Below are 14,587 nucleotides of genomic sequence, written 5' to 3' on the forward strand. Positions count from 1 at the left end.
CGGAATGGCACAATGCTTAGACGAAGTAGGAATAAAGAGAGTTCCTAACAATAGTAGTTGGAGGGGCACCTTCAAGATGAGTACATCATCTTCCTTGTCTGGACAAGAGTGTCGTCAATCATGTTTCGTCAAAGCCATAGGGACCTCATCTCACTGATAAGGTTGTTGTCCAAGGTTACCTCTTCCCCCTCGCCGTCACTGCCGTAGTCAGGCACCTTCGCATTCGAGAGGGAAGAACAACCATCTTCTACGGAATCAAGCTCAGGGTCTCGTTTGGTAACTACATCAGCCATAAGCTCCGCAATAAACGCGAGGACGATAGTCTCATTGTGCGAGTCAAGAATAATAATAGGATTCGAAGTCGAAGGCATCTCGTTCCCGTCAACAATTATTTCGTACCCATATATGCATATATATTAATGACTAATAATGTTACTTAGTATATACATGCAAATAAATGCAACATGTTAGATATAACTCTCGTTTGTTCTTTCGCGGGTCATTTTGTCTTTGGCAAGTCTATCTCACATAGACTATACCTCAATTGGCGCAATAGTTGGGGTATTCTCCCTCCCTACTAATGTCCTTGCTATTGTCTTTCCTTTGAAAATGTTTGATTCATGGATCTTGGCGCTTTCGTAAATGCAATGAAAACCCTTTTTGTTTGTTGTAAAAATGTTTTCGTGAGAGAATCCTAGTGATTGTAGACTAGACTCGAGAAGGAATCCTAGTTCACTACAATCGAAGCTCTGATACCAACCTGTCACACCCTTACTTTTGCGGAAGCATGTGCGTGTGACTTGATCAGTTTTCATTGCATTCGATTATAACAAACAACTATATGATTAATATGATGTTCATCCATTCAAAAGTTTAAAACATTACAATCACAAGTCATTTAAGTTTCAATCAACATGACCTCCGGTTAAGTTACAAACCAACAAAAACGGATGACACCTAAACTTGAAATTTACATCATGAAAATAATACCCGTGCCCAAGATCCATCTTGTTTCCTGAAACACATGTAATTTTGAAAACATCAACAAAAGTTGAGCGAGTTCATGCGTTTTGTATGGGTTCCAATAAACTTGTAAACATTTGAGAGATTCCTTTGAAAACAGGTATGTAAAGCATCTATGAACAGATCAATTAATGTTTTGCAAGGACATTAATATATGTGAAGACATAGGGAGTACTCAACCCGAGTAGACTATTATTAGTGTCGAATCACCTCGATTGTGTCGAATCACCTCGACTGTGTCAAATCCCCTTGACTGTGTCAAATCCCCTTGACTGTATCAAATCACCTTGACTGTGTCAAATCACCTTGACCGTTGTCGAATCACCTCGACTGGGACACAAAAGCACTCTAAGTGGTCACACAAGGACCATGAGTGGGGCTCGGCCGTACCCGTTAGATCTAACCTTTGTCCATGTTTCTTAAGAGAGCTAATGGCATTTCATTTTCAGCCTATGCTCACATGATCTAATAGTTCATTTCATAGCCAAATCATACCCTTGTTGGCATGTATTTCACCCCCGAGAGTTATAAATCCGAAAACGGTTAAGAGAAAAGGGGGACATGAACTCACAGCTTTGCGTTCCTGAGAGAGAGAGATATTCTAGCAACGTGTTCCGTAAACGCGAGTCAACCTACAAGGGTTCTAACTCATTAGACACGTCAGTCTTTCCTAGACCTTGTACTCGTTGTTCATCTTGAACGTTTATTATTTTCGTTTAATTATGGAACACTTGTGTGTTTTAATAATATGTTGGCATTTGTTTCTTGTATAACTTAATTCGAGACTTTATATTGGTTACACAAATATAAGCATATATCTTTTATGGATTCAAGTGTTAAAATTTTTTATTTTTAACTTCGTAAATACGTTGTCGTACGTATACGACATACTTGTGAGAGTACACTTCAACAAGTGTAAGTAAGTACATCATCATGTACTTGAGTCTTTTATACACATACGTGTCCCGTATTTATACGTGTATTTGTGTGTTCTATACGTGTACGTATACCATATTTATACGTGTAGGTACACCGTGTTATATGTGTATATACCGTATTTATACATGTATTATTACAATGTATAATTATAAAAATATACATGCATTTTACATTGGGTCTAGCCCATAATTTAGTGTCATTGGGCCTAGCCCACATTTATGTTATGTAAGTGGGCTTTAGCCCAATTTATTATATCCCCGTGTTGAAAGTGTCCATTTGTCGTCCGCAATGAGTGCACGCTTCGTGCCAATACGTGGAGGTGTTCGATGTCGGTGGCGACGCGTTTCATTCGGTGGAGCGTTTATTGTGTTTATGTTGCGTCGGTTCCAACATATATATAGTCTTGTTATTACTTATGGTTAAAATTAGTTTTGTTCGGTGTCCGTTCGTCCGCATTTCATTGTCCGTTTATTTGTTTTAACCACAATATATATGGAACCTCATGTGTATAAGTTTGGTGTATTTTCCAAGTGTAGTGTATTTTTATATTTGGTATGTATTCTTCCTATCACTAATACATACACACATTATACAAGTAACATATGCCAAATAGAGTATTTTAACATATGTAAATACAATTTTGTCAAAAATTATATTTATTGTTTTATTTATAAACTTTACCCCCTTTTATGTTATAAAAATATCTTTTTGAGTTAATAAAAACTCTTGGGTGGTTAAGACTTAACCATCGTCATTAGAGTTTGTCTAATCATGATTAGGGTTGCTAATCACAATTAAGGTTGCTAATCACGATTAACCATGCTAATCACCCCGTTAATTACATTTTAATCGCGATTAATATTTTAGAAAATTTCGCCATAGTTTCCCCTAAACTATGGCGTTTTTCCATGTTTTTAAAACGCGTTTTTAAGCATGTTTAGCACCCTTAATCAATCCAAACTAAGTTTCATTTCATCACTCAGCATGAATAATCCTACTTTTAACATCCTCATTTCCATGAACTTTCTATATATTTTTAAACACACTTTTAAAAATATATGGTGACATTTTTATGTTTATTTTAACAAGATCCAAAAAAAAAAACATATTATTTCTTAAGAACTTCCATGTTGTTCTTCCTTTTAAACAACTTGTTTAAACCACTTTTTAAGATGCTCTTAGTGAAAATTATGGTTTTAATTTATATAAAAGTCACATATAAGTTGTAACTCATTTTAAATCGTAGTAAAGTTCATGGATCATGAGATGAGTGATCTTGTCCAGATTTAAACATCAAAATGTTTAAATCATCATTTTTGTTCTTAATCATGCAAGAGCATCCATGTAAATAACCCACTTTAACAAGATCTACACATGTAAAAGCATATCTAGCAAATAACAACATAATCCACATAATATACATCACATTTAGTGTGCTTTTATGGTGTGTTTAGAGTTTTAATTTTTTTTTTATTAATGTTTTGTTCAAGATGATCAACATATTTTAAACTAAACTACATATTATAACAAGCTAAAAAAATGGTAAATTGAGATCTTACAACTTTGCAAAAGACTAATGGATTGTAGGATGAAAATTATGAAGGTAAGAAAGCTCCAAAATAAGCTCTAATGGTTCTCCATGCATGCAAGTTCCTTAAACTTCCTTAAAATGTCTTAACAAGGCTTTAATAGGTGAGATTAGTGAATGAAAAAGGAAGGAATTGTGGGTGTTGTGGCTGCCGTGAGTATGGAAAAGAGAAAGGGAATGTTTTGTTGTTGTTAGATTTGTTGCAATGTAAGGAAAATGATGGTGGTGTGATAATAATTTCCTACTTTTACACTTAGTCAAATAATGGTCATTTTCACCATACTTCCATCACCATCAAATCTATGGTAGCCTATGGGAGGTATGGCCGAATATTTGGGGGAGTTATGGTGGTTAAATATATATATATATATTTTTTTTAAGTGAAACATGTGATGAAATGATGAATTTTTAGATATTTAGGGGATTATGCTAATTAGATTAATTAGTGTGTTAACGAAAGTTTAGGGTTATAAATAAGGTCTAACTAGTTTATTAATTTAGTGGGTATAAATTTCGGATGGTAAAAATACCACTAGTTCGCTCACCGGTTCGATATCAGGTGGTATACGAAGGTCGTAGTTTAATACCGGGATCGATGGTTTTTATTTACCACTAAGTCATGGCGTTTGTTCAAGGCGTTTACGACGCCAAAATATGGCTAACTAGTTCGCTAGCTTTTTGGTTTAGGCAATCGGATGGTAGAAATTTAATTTATTCGCCTATTGGCTGGAATTTGGACAACGTGTGAAAGTTGCGGCGTAACACCGGAAGCTTGTGTTTCGAATATCCCATTGATATCCCTAAGCTTATTTAGGGTGTAAAATATTATTACAAGTTCTATGGACAATAAAATGTTGTATTTTAGTGTTCCGGACAATTTATTTTTGTTACAGTTTTAGCGCGATTCGGATGAATGTTAACGACATGTATTTTCCGGAAAGTTGAGGGGTTTTAATGATTTAGTGTCCCTAATTAGGGATTTTTATCTGTATTCCATCTACCAAGTGCGTTCATACCTTTCATCGCTCGTTCTGACAGTTTTCAGAACTTGCTGGCATGTATAGTGTGCTCAGGTGAATAGTGTTATCAGCATTTTGCCAACATATTAGGACATAGTTTCCGGTTTTATCGCGACGTGGCGATTGTGTTAATATTGTTTAGCATATTTAACCATGTCCTATGATTGCTAGACTTTATACGACCTAATCATGCAATAATTAAATCGTAATGAGAGAAATTAAGCGTTAAGTCAAGTGTTTAAGTTGTACGGAATTACCATAATTTTTTTTCCAGTTGTCACATTCTCCCCCCGTTAGAAGAATTTCGTCCCGAAATTCAAGTCGTGTTACCGTTTGCAGGGGAGTCTAGAAACAAATGAGGGTACTTGGACTTGATTTGATCTTCACGTTCCCACGTATACTCGGGACCGTGACGCGAGTTCCAACGAACTTTAACTAGCTTTATACGACTCCTTCGTGTCTTGTGGACTTTCCAGTCCGTAACCTCAACAGGTTCTTCAGTAAATTGGAGTTTGACGTTCACATGTATCTCGTCCGCTGGGATGACGACTGTTTCTTGAGTAGGACTTTTCTTGAGATTTGACACGTTTTGTGAAACGTGTCATGTACACTACTCAGTTCTTTTGGTAGTTTTAACTCGTACGCAACAGTTCCGATCTTTTCCAGGATTTCGAAAGGTCCAATGTAGCGTGAATTTAACGTTCCACGTTTACCAAATCTTACTACGCCCTTCCAAGGCGAGACTTTCAACAGTACCATGTCTCCGACCTCGAAAGCTAATGGTTTGCGTCGCTTATCAGCATAGCTCTCTTGTCTACCGCGAGCCGCCTTGATGCGGTCTCGTATTTGAATGAACTTATCTGTAGTCTCCTGAACTAATTCCGGACCGATGAGTTGTTTATCCCCGGTCTCCGCCCAACACAGCGGGGACCGACACTTTCGTCCATACAAGGCTTCAAACGGGGCAACCTAAATGCTAGTGTGATAACTATTATTATATGAGAACTCCACTAAGGGCAAGTGAGTATCCCAGTTTCCACCCAAATCCATCACACAAGCACGTAACATGTCCTCCAAAGTTTGTATCGTTCGTTCACTTTGGCCGTCAGTTTGAGGGTGAAAGGCCGTACTAAGATTTAGTTGTGATCCGAAGGCCTTTTAAAATGATTGCCATATCATTGACACGAATCGACCATCTTGGTCTGATATAATAGAAACAGGCACTCCATGTCGGGCCATAATTTCCTTGATATATATTTCAGCCAATTTCTTAGTGCTATCTTTTCACTGATCGGTAGGAAATGCGCGGACTTTGCAAGTCGATCTACAATTACCCAAATCATATCATGGCCTCTTGAGGTTCAGGGTAACTTAGTAATGAAGCCCATCGAGGTTTTTTTTTTTTCCCCATTTCCATGCAGGAATTTCAGGTTGTTGGAGCAAACCTGGGGGCTTTTGATATTCCGCCTTAACCTTGGCGCATGTAAGGCATTTCCAAACATAAGTAGCAATGTCGCTTTTAAGCTTAGGCCACCAATAAAATCCTTTTAAGTCTTGGTACCCTTTATCTGATCCTGGATGTATAGAATGGAACCCAAATCCGCTTCAGGGAGTACAATGTTCTATCTTCCTTGGGCAACGACGCGTTAAAGTAGCGTAAGTTACCTTAATGGGTCGCAATGGGTCAAAAGCACTTAGGTTAGGTTCCGATTTAGAATGTAGGCTTTGTTAAACCATATCACATGAGTTCCTACACTCATTTGGTTTACAAGACCTCATTCTTTCTGATCTTCCGATTTAGGCGTCTTGTGTTTGACTAGTGATCCGATTACTAGGTGCTGCTTGATTTTCCTTCGTTTGATTGAGCTTATTGAGTTCTCTAGATTGAGGATACTTTGCACTTCAATGTGAGTACATAGTTCCCCTATTTTACTGTTTTCAATTGTTTTTGGGGTGATTCATATGTACAAAACGAATTTCAAGGTTTAAACGATAATTTCAAAAACGATGGTTTATACTAAACTAATAACGATTTCAATAAGGTGAACAAGACTTGTTGGTTGTGATTACATAACGAATGACATTCATTAGCTTTGGCCGAGCCGACCAGTATTAGGTTATGGTACCATAGGATCTGACAAATCCCGTTATCAGACTACACCCATGGTTATGTGTGGGGGTTATGTAGGTAACGACCGAACCTGATGATTGTTAACTTACCCTTTGGTGGTTTGTTAATACGAAACGAGAAACGAGTTAGACGAGTCACGAAGGTTTGAATGTTGTTAACGAGACGACCAAAAGTAGTTTCACTATTAAAACGAATACGATTTTGGGACGAGTAAAACGATTTGAAACGAGATACACGATTTAAAACGAGTTAAACGAATTAAACGATTGGTTTTGGGTAGTGATTAGATAATGGGACGAGTGTAGTATGATAGAATCATGGTAGATACGCCGCTGGTACATCTTATATATAAGTGCTTCTATCATATTACATTGTGTGTCATTATTTAGTTCACTGGGGAAACGATTTTGAAACAATGTCACACAACGAGGTTCTTTGAAACGATATAAACCATACGAGTTTTATTAACAAGTTTTTACGAGATGTTTACAAGTTGTTATACTAAAACAAATATTTTTTTTGAGTTAAGAGTCATGGCTACGAGATTTTATAAACTATAACCAATTTGATTTGAGTTGGTTAATTATGTTGCAATACACTTTTCAAAACGAGGTTTGTATTTTGACTCTTGTAGTCTAACGAAGTACTGCAACATATAAACGAGCCATGAATCCGATACTCCCACAAAACCTATGTACTCGCCAGCATTTCTTTGCTGACTTTATTTTTACATATGTTTCAGGTGGTATTGCCTGATGTTGATTGCTAGGAAGCAAGTTCACTTAGGATCTGGACAAGGCCTTAGTGACTTAAAAACAGTTATAAACAATATGTAGTTTGTTTGTTTGGTTTTATGACAATAAACATTACTTAATATATCAATAAAACGAAACATTTGATTACCATGGTTGTGGAACAAAAATTCTGTCGCCTCACTCCCCGGCGTTTCCGCCGCGGTTTGTTGTTTTAACGCGGCCGGGGTGTGACAGAAGAGTTGGTATCAGAGCCAATGGTTATAGGGAATTAGGTTATTAGCATTGCTTTGACCTAGACTATAACTTTACGACCCGAACGCAAGTTTACTTGTGTTTAGATTTTAAAACAATACCATCACCTATCCGTAGGTGATAACCACAACGAGAACACAATAACGAATCCGCTTCGAAAAGTAATCATCTATCCTTGGATGATTGATTACTAGGTTTTGAACCTTCTGTTATAAGGTTTTGAACCCTTTGTTATATGGTTTTGAACCCTTCTGGTTTGATCCATTTTTGGCTTAGTGCCTTTTGAGTTTTCAAAATCTCGTCAAAGTTTGGGTCTAAATAATGTGAACACGTGCAAACTGGAAGAGTGAATGCCTATACCCTGAGTTTTCTGTCTAAGGCTAGAGTGTTCGTACAAATCCGCATTATCGGACCAGTCACTCTTTCCTGGGAACTCTTGGGGTGAGTGTTCACTTATAGGCGAGCATGTCTTCGGTGATACATTATTATGACTTATTTACTTTGATTTGTCACTGCGGATCATTTGTTTGTTCAAGGTAACGAACGAATGATCGCCTTCCTTGTGTTTTGTCGATGTTTTCAATGCCTCTTTTGTTCCTCCAATTGTCGACCTCACTCGTTTCCCATGTTTCCTTTTTAAACAATGCCTCCTCGACGTGATGCTCAAACTTTTACTGCTGAGGAAATCGCAGCCCTTGTCTCTCAACAAATGGCTGCTGTACTTCCAGGCATTGTGACCCAAATCCACGAGCTATACAACAATAACAATAATAACAACAACAATGCACCGTGTAATTTCAAGAATTTCAATTCTGCGAAACCGCTTAAGTTTTCTGGGTCACAAGGAGCAACTACGCTCCTGCAATGGTTTGAGAGTATCGAGAGCACATTCAGACATGTGCAATGTCCGAATGCGCGCAAAGTTGAGTTTGCTTCAAGTGTGTTCGAGAAGCGAGCTCTTACATGGTGGAACGGAGTGATGCGTGATAGGGGTGCCGAAGTGGCACTAGCACAAACTTGGGCAGAGCTCCGAGCTCTCATGATGAGAGAGTTCTGTCCCCGTCACGAGATTCGAGTGTTGGAACGAGAATTTGACGATTTGAAACAAGTCGGGGGAGAACACCGTGCTTATACGGATCGATTTGAGGAGCTTAGTTTGTTGTGTCCCACGATGGTTACCCCGTTGGATAAGGCAATCGAGAGGTATATCGATGGTTTACCCGACTCCATTCAGGACATCCTGAGTGGCGTTAATCCTAATACCGTTCGTCAAGCAATCGAGTTGTCTGCTAACCCTGACTGAGTCTCAAGTCAGGAAGGGTAAACTCACCCGCAAGGGTAATAAAAAGGAGTCAACTGATTCTGATAAGGAAAAGGGTAAGGGTAAGCAGCAGGGTGAGTCTTCTAAGAAGTCAAGGAAGCGCAAGGCTTCCCAAAACTTTGCTGTCACCAATCAAACTGCTCAAAACCCTCAGAACCCACCGACTCAACCTCCTGCGAAGAAAGCATATGCTGGTACCGCACCTCACTGCACACGATGTAATGGTCACCATGTTGCCCAACAGGCCTGTAAACAGTGTGCTACGTGTGGTAGGCTTGGGCATTTGGCCAATTGATGTGTGTAAAATACAACATATAAATCACATCAATTAAGGCATAAAACTAACCCTTTTTAAGTACTAATGTTGGAAAAAGAGTGTTTTTGTCTTTCTTTTGTATTTTCAGGATGAAATGAGCTCAAATTCACAAAAGAAGCAAAAAGACAACTAATTCTAGCATAAATACAAGAAAAGGAATAAAAGTAGACTGCCCGGACCCTCAACGGCATCCTCCAAGGCAAAGAAGAGAAAGCTGAAGTCTGAACACGCCCCGTGCTCAGCCAGCACGGGGCCGTGCCCAAGAAGCAGCATAAAAACAAACTTATAGAAGCTTCCATTGCCCACCACGGGGCCGTGTCCAGTGGGCACGGGGGCGTGGTGAAAGTACAGCAGGCGCATTAATTGTAATTGCGAATTACAATTAATGAGGAGAGAGAGTGTCAGACGGGCACGGGGGCGTGTCCAGCGGAGACGGGGCCGTGCCCAGCCTTCTGTTCAGCTTATAAATAGGAGTGCTTGGTTTCATTCCATCTCATCCCCTTGGCACACCACCTCTCTCACACTTCATCCACCACCCACCACCACCATAACACCATCATCCACCACCATCATCCATTGTCCATCGTAGAGTGTGTGAGTCGTCTCGGGATCCAAGATTGATCGTAAGAGTTCTTGACAATCAAGGCCATGTTTGCCTAAGTCTCTTACATCACTTGGTGAAGACAAGTGTTTAGTATAATACTTTTTATTTTCAATCTTTTGCACTTTTTATTTGGTTTTGTATTAATGACTTTAATAACTAGTCACTTATGTTGAAGGTGATCTTTCCTTATCGTTTGTCCGTGGTGTCTTGGCATTATTTTATTGTCTATATAAAATAAAAGATTTTCACCATTCATATCTCCACGGTCTATATGGAGGTATGTTGGCTACCTGGTCGGGGGTTAAGGGAACGGTTTGGTAAGGGTCTTGCCCTTGTTCAGCGTTTAGAGGTCCTGCTTGGGACATGGGTCAAATTTAGTAGGATCTCCTTCAATGCCCATAGGTATTGGATGGCGGGGATCCAAACTCTTTGACCCCCTCATAAGTTAACTACTATTAATACTATATCCCGGTTATTTAGGACTGTATCCCTGCTGACTCAGACTACTTAGCCGAGGGTAACGTCACCGCCGAAAGCGGGGCCTACCACAATTTGCATTAATAACTTAATTCATTATCTTTCAATAATCCGACCCTTTAGGATTGTATCCTTGCTGACTCAAACTACTGGGTTGAGGGTAACGTCGCCTTCAAAAGAGGGCCTACTACAATAACTAAGATAATCTCTTAAACAAGTGCAAAAGTGCGAAAATAATCAAAGGTTATACTAATACACGTGTCGGATCCAAGTGATTCATCTTGTCTATCTGTTTTATTTTATTTTTATTTTTCAGCATTTAGTTAGTTTTTATTTTCTTAGTTTAAAAACATTTTTTTCTTACTTTTTTTATTTGATTAGACGTTGAGGATAAACCGATATTAAAAGCTCTTGTGTCCTTGGACGACCTCGGTATCTTACCAACACTATACTACGTCCACGATGGGTGCACTTGCCCATATGTGTGTTTAGTGTTAGTGAATATCGTGTTTTTATAAATTTAAAACTTGGCTAAAAGTGTAAAAAGGGTTTAAATATACATTAAAAATATAACACACTTCACGCACATCAAGTTTTTGGCGCCGCTGCCGGGGACACAAGGATTTTAAGAAAGTTAGGAATCAACGGCCTAATCATATGTTTATTTTTATTTTTAATTTTTAGGATTTTTCTTAGTTTTTCAGCTTCTGCAGGGCTCAGCACGGGCCGTGCCTGGTCGGACACGGGCCGTGCCCAGCATCGTTACTGGCAGTTTTTGTTTTCCAAGTTACAGAAGGCTGACCACGGGGCCGTGCCGGTGCAACACGGGGCCGTGTCCAACTTCCAGTAACTGGGATCTGGAAAACAATCACTGAAACTCCGACCACGGGCCGTGTTCGCTAAACACGGGGCCGTGGTGAACCTTCTGACCAACATTCTTTTCTGTTTTTATTGCAGGACTTGGAACCCGACGCCAACCTCACGTAGTGTATGAGCTCCAGTTCCAATAAAGACATAAAAGAACCACTAGAAGTGTCACACCCTGGCTTTGCGGAAGCGTGGTTAATTTGGTGTGACTTCTTAATACCATAGCTTAACCATAACAAGCTATATGAATTTAAAATCATGCAAAGTCATCCATTGAAAATAAAACTGTCAAACATTTTCTAGATGGGTAAACACCCAACAACCATTACTTGTCTTAAACAGTACAACTACTACCATAATGCAAACAAAATAAACACGGTTCAGGGGCCATGGCTTGTCCAGGAAAGAGCCATGAGCCTTGAACCCCGGATGACTCTGAATCTAAATGCAGCGGGAAATCCTGCTAAACCGTGCCAGATCCTTAATTCCCTGAAATACATGTAAGTTGAAAAATCAACAATAATGTTGAGCGAGTTCATGCGAAAATGAGTAAATAAACCTTTATCTTTATCAAAAACCCTGGTATGTAGCAAATAAGGAAAAAGAGATCACCAATGGTTTGCAAGGCCATTGATATGTGTAAATGCAAGTAGGAAGGCTCAAACCTAGCAAATTTATGCGTCGGGAACAAAGTCATCCCAAGGTCCGTTCTGCTGGACCTGGGACTGGGCTCGCTACACCCAAATAGATCTACCGCTCCTGCCCCTCGGTCCTACCCTGAGGATTAATGACCTCAAGTTTCCGCCTACCCATTCACATGATCTAAGTAACCCTCCTTACGCTAACCATACCATGTATAACATATCCATAATCATTGTAACATGTATTTCACCCCCGCAGTTTATAAAACTGAAAACAGTTAAGAGAAAAGGGGGACATGAACTCACAGTGAAGGCGTCACTAAATCAGTAATCCGAATATCCGTGTGCTGCGCAACGACCTACATGTGCTAATTCTATTAGACGGATGGCCGTGCTTTAGCTTCATAGTTGATATTTTTGGGAAACGGTTAGACAACCGCTTCGTGTGTATACTTGGTATTTTACTTTCCTTCCCAAGGATGGGGGATTTAAATACATGTGTATTCATATTATCTCATTAAGTCCCACTTAATATATTTTATTTCTTATTCCAAAATATAATTATTTTTCTCAAAAATAATATATTTTCTTTACATAATTCTTTTCCAAAATAATACGTTGACAACATACGTGTCGATGAATATTTCTGCGTAAAGCGTAAGTTACGTTTTAATGATTAGGTGGTAATAGAAATTACCGTTGTAACTTTTATGCTTGTCGTATAAGCGTTTGTATTATTTTGAGTTCGACAAAGTTTGTAAATATTATTTTTACTCTAAAAATAATATTTATACATTTTCACAAAATAATCATAAACAGTGTTGTGAAAAATATATTTATTGAATAAATATTTATCACGTTTATTTTTGTGAAAATCCCACCTCCGAATATTTAATAAAGTCATGGCGAAATATATTTTGTAAATACTTCGAAAATAATTCCAACACTTGTAAATATTCTAAGTGTTAGATTTTTAGAAAATTTCGCCAGAGTTTCCCCTGTAACTGGAGGTGGCCACGCTTTCAAGCGTATCATTTTCTTTTACAAAAACATCTCAACAATTTATTAAATCAACCGAAACAATTTTCCAACATGCTAAACAAGTTTTAACACTTCAAATTGTAGATTATTTTGCGAGGTCGCATTACCACATGAACTTGTAATTTTTCCAAGAGTCGTTTTGTAGATCACTTTATATTAGTGGATCTATTCATATAATAACTTAGTCTTGTAAAAACCCCGTTTTTAGAAACAATCACTCTTCACAACTTCCCGACAACTTTTGTAAAAACTCAATATTTTGTCGGATCTTTTATGTACAAGTGTTTCTACACTTGTAGTTTATAGAAAATCATACTTATTCATATCTTACCCATTTTTATAAAAACGTGATTTTCTCGACACCCGGTCCTACGAATATACCACTTGTACATCCGTAGATCGGCTTGTTTTAGATACTATTTTTCATGTCAAAACATTTTTACACAAGTTCATGTTTCCCGTGTGGTGGAGTTTCACCTTTTAACCCTTGTACACAAGAAACAAGTGTATGTCAAGATACGCGATCCGGACAAAGTCGGGTTAAACGATGATGAGAGCCACCACATCGTAGATCGGGCCATATTAATCAACATATTCAAGTACTACGACTTTTACACGCGTTATGTGCTTTTATCCAACGAAATACACGTTTTTGAAGACTTTAAAGTTTCATTTAGCGGGTTATCGACATTCAACCATCAAAAATCCTTTTAACCACCTTAGACACGATTAATAATGAGTTTTAAACGTTATACCTCTAGCTCGGGGCTAGGGAAGATCTATGGCGAAAACTGAGTGGATAATAGCAAACGGTAGAGGTCCTCCGCGTTCCGTTTGTTCCGAGCTCCGTTGTACGTAACCACCAACACTTGAGTATACTTGGAACTTGCAAGACTTGAACCGACAATGGATGTGGGGGTGGTGGTGATCTCGGCCGAGAGGAGGGAGAGGGAGAGGGAGAGATGTGAAGGTGAAGTGTGTGTTCTTGAGTGTGTGAGAGATGAGTGAATTTATAGAAAAAGTCGTCTCGATCCTCGTGCAATCCAATATAAAATAATAAAACTCGTACTCTTGTCCTTCCTTGGTTGGCCGAAATCTTTAGGATGTAATGGTGCTCGGTTCGTTTTCAATCGTTCAGTTACGGTTCAGTTTGGTTAAGTGCGTTACTTTAAGGTACTAACCTCGTTAGTTGTTTAATGCATTAGGAAGCGGGTGTTAGGGTAATCAGGGACCCTAACTGGCTCAGAAAAATACCAATATTAATTTTGGCAATATTTTTATGTTCCGGGTATTGTCCGGTTGTTCGGTCGGATAGTAATCCGTTAAAGTGCTTAAGTTATCCGTTAAGCGTCACAAATAATATTTTTAGCGACACAATTTATTCTGCAAGGTGTCAGGAATAATTCCTCATGTTTTGGCACTTTATTAATTAGCTAGAAGCTAGTATATTGGTAAAAGTGCTGTGTTTCGTGCTTAAGGTTCGTTTTAGGCACATCCAAATCTCTTTATCTTATCCCTAGAGACGTAATCATACAACCCTTGTATCCCTACACACACTATGGGTGTAGTGAAATATTTCCGGCTCATTCAGGCCTTTAGAGGCAGTGTTTGCC

The sequence above is a fragment of the Helianthus annuus genome, chromosome 7, assembly GCF_002127325.2.
Source record: "Helianthus annuus cultivar XRQ/B chromosome 7, HanXRQr2.0-SUNRISE, whole genome shotgun sequence".
NCBI lineage: Eukaryota > Viridiplantae > Streptophyta > Magnoliopsida > Asterales > Asteraceae > Helianthus > Helianthus annuus.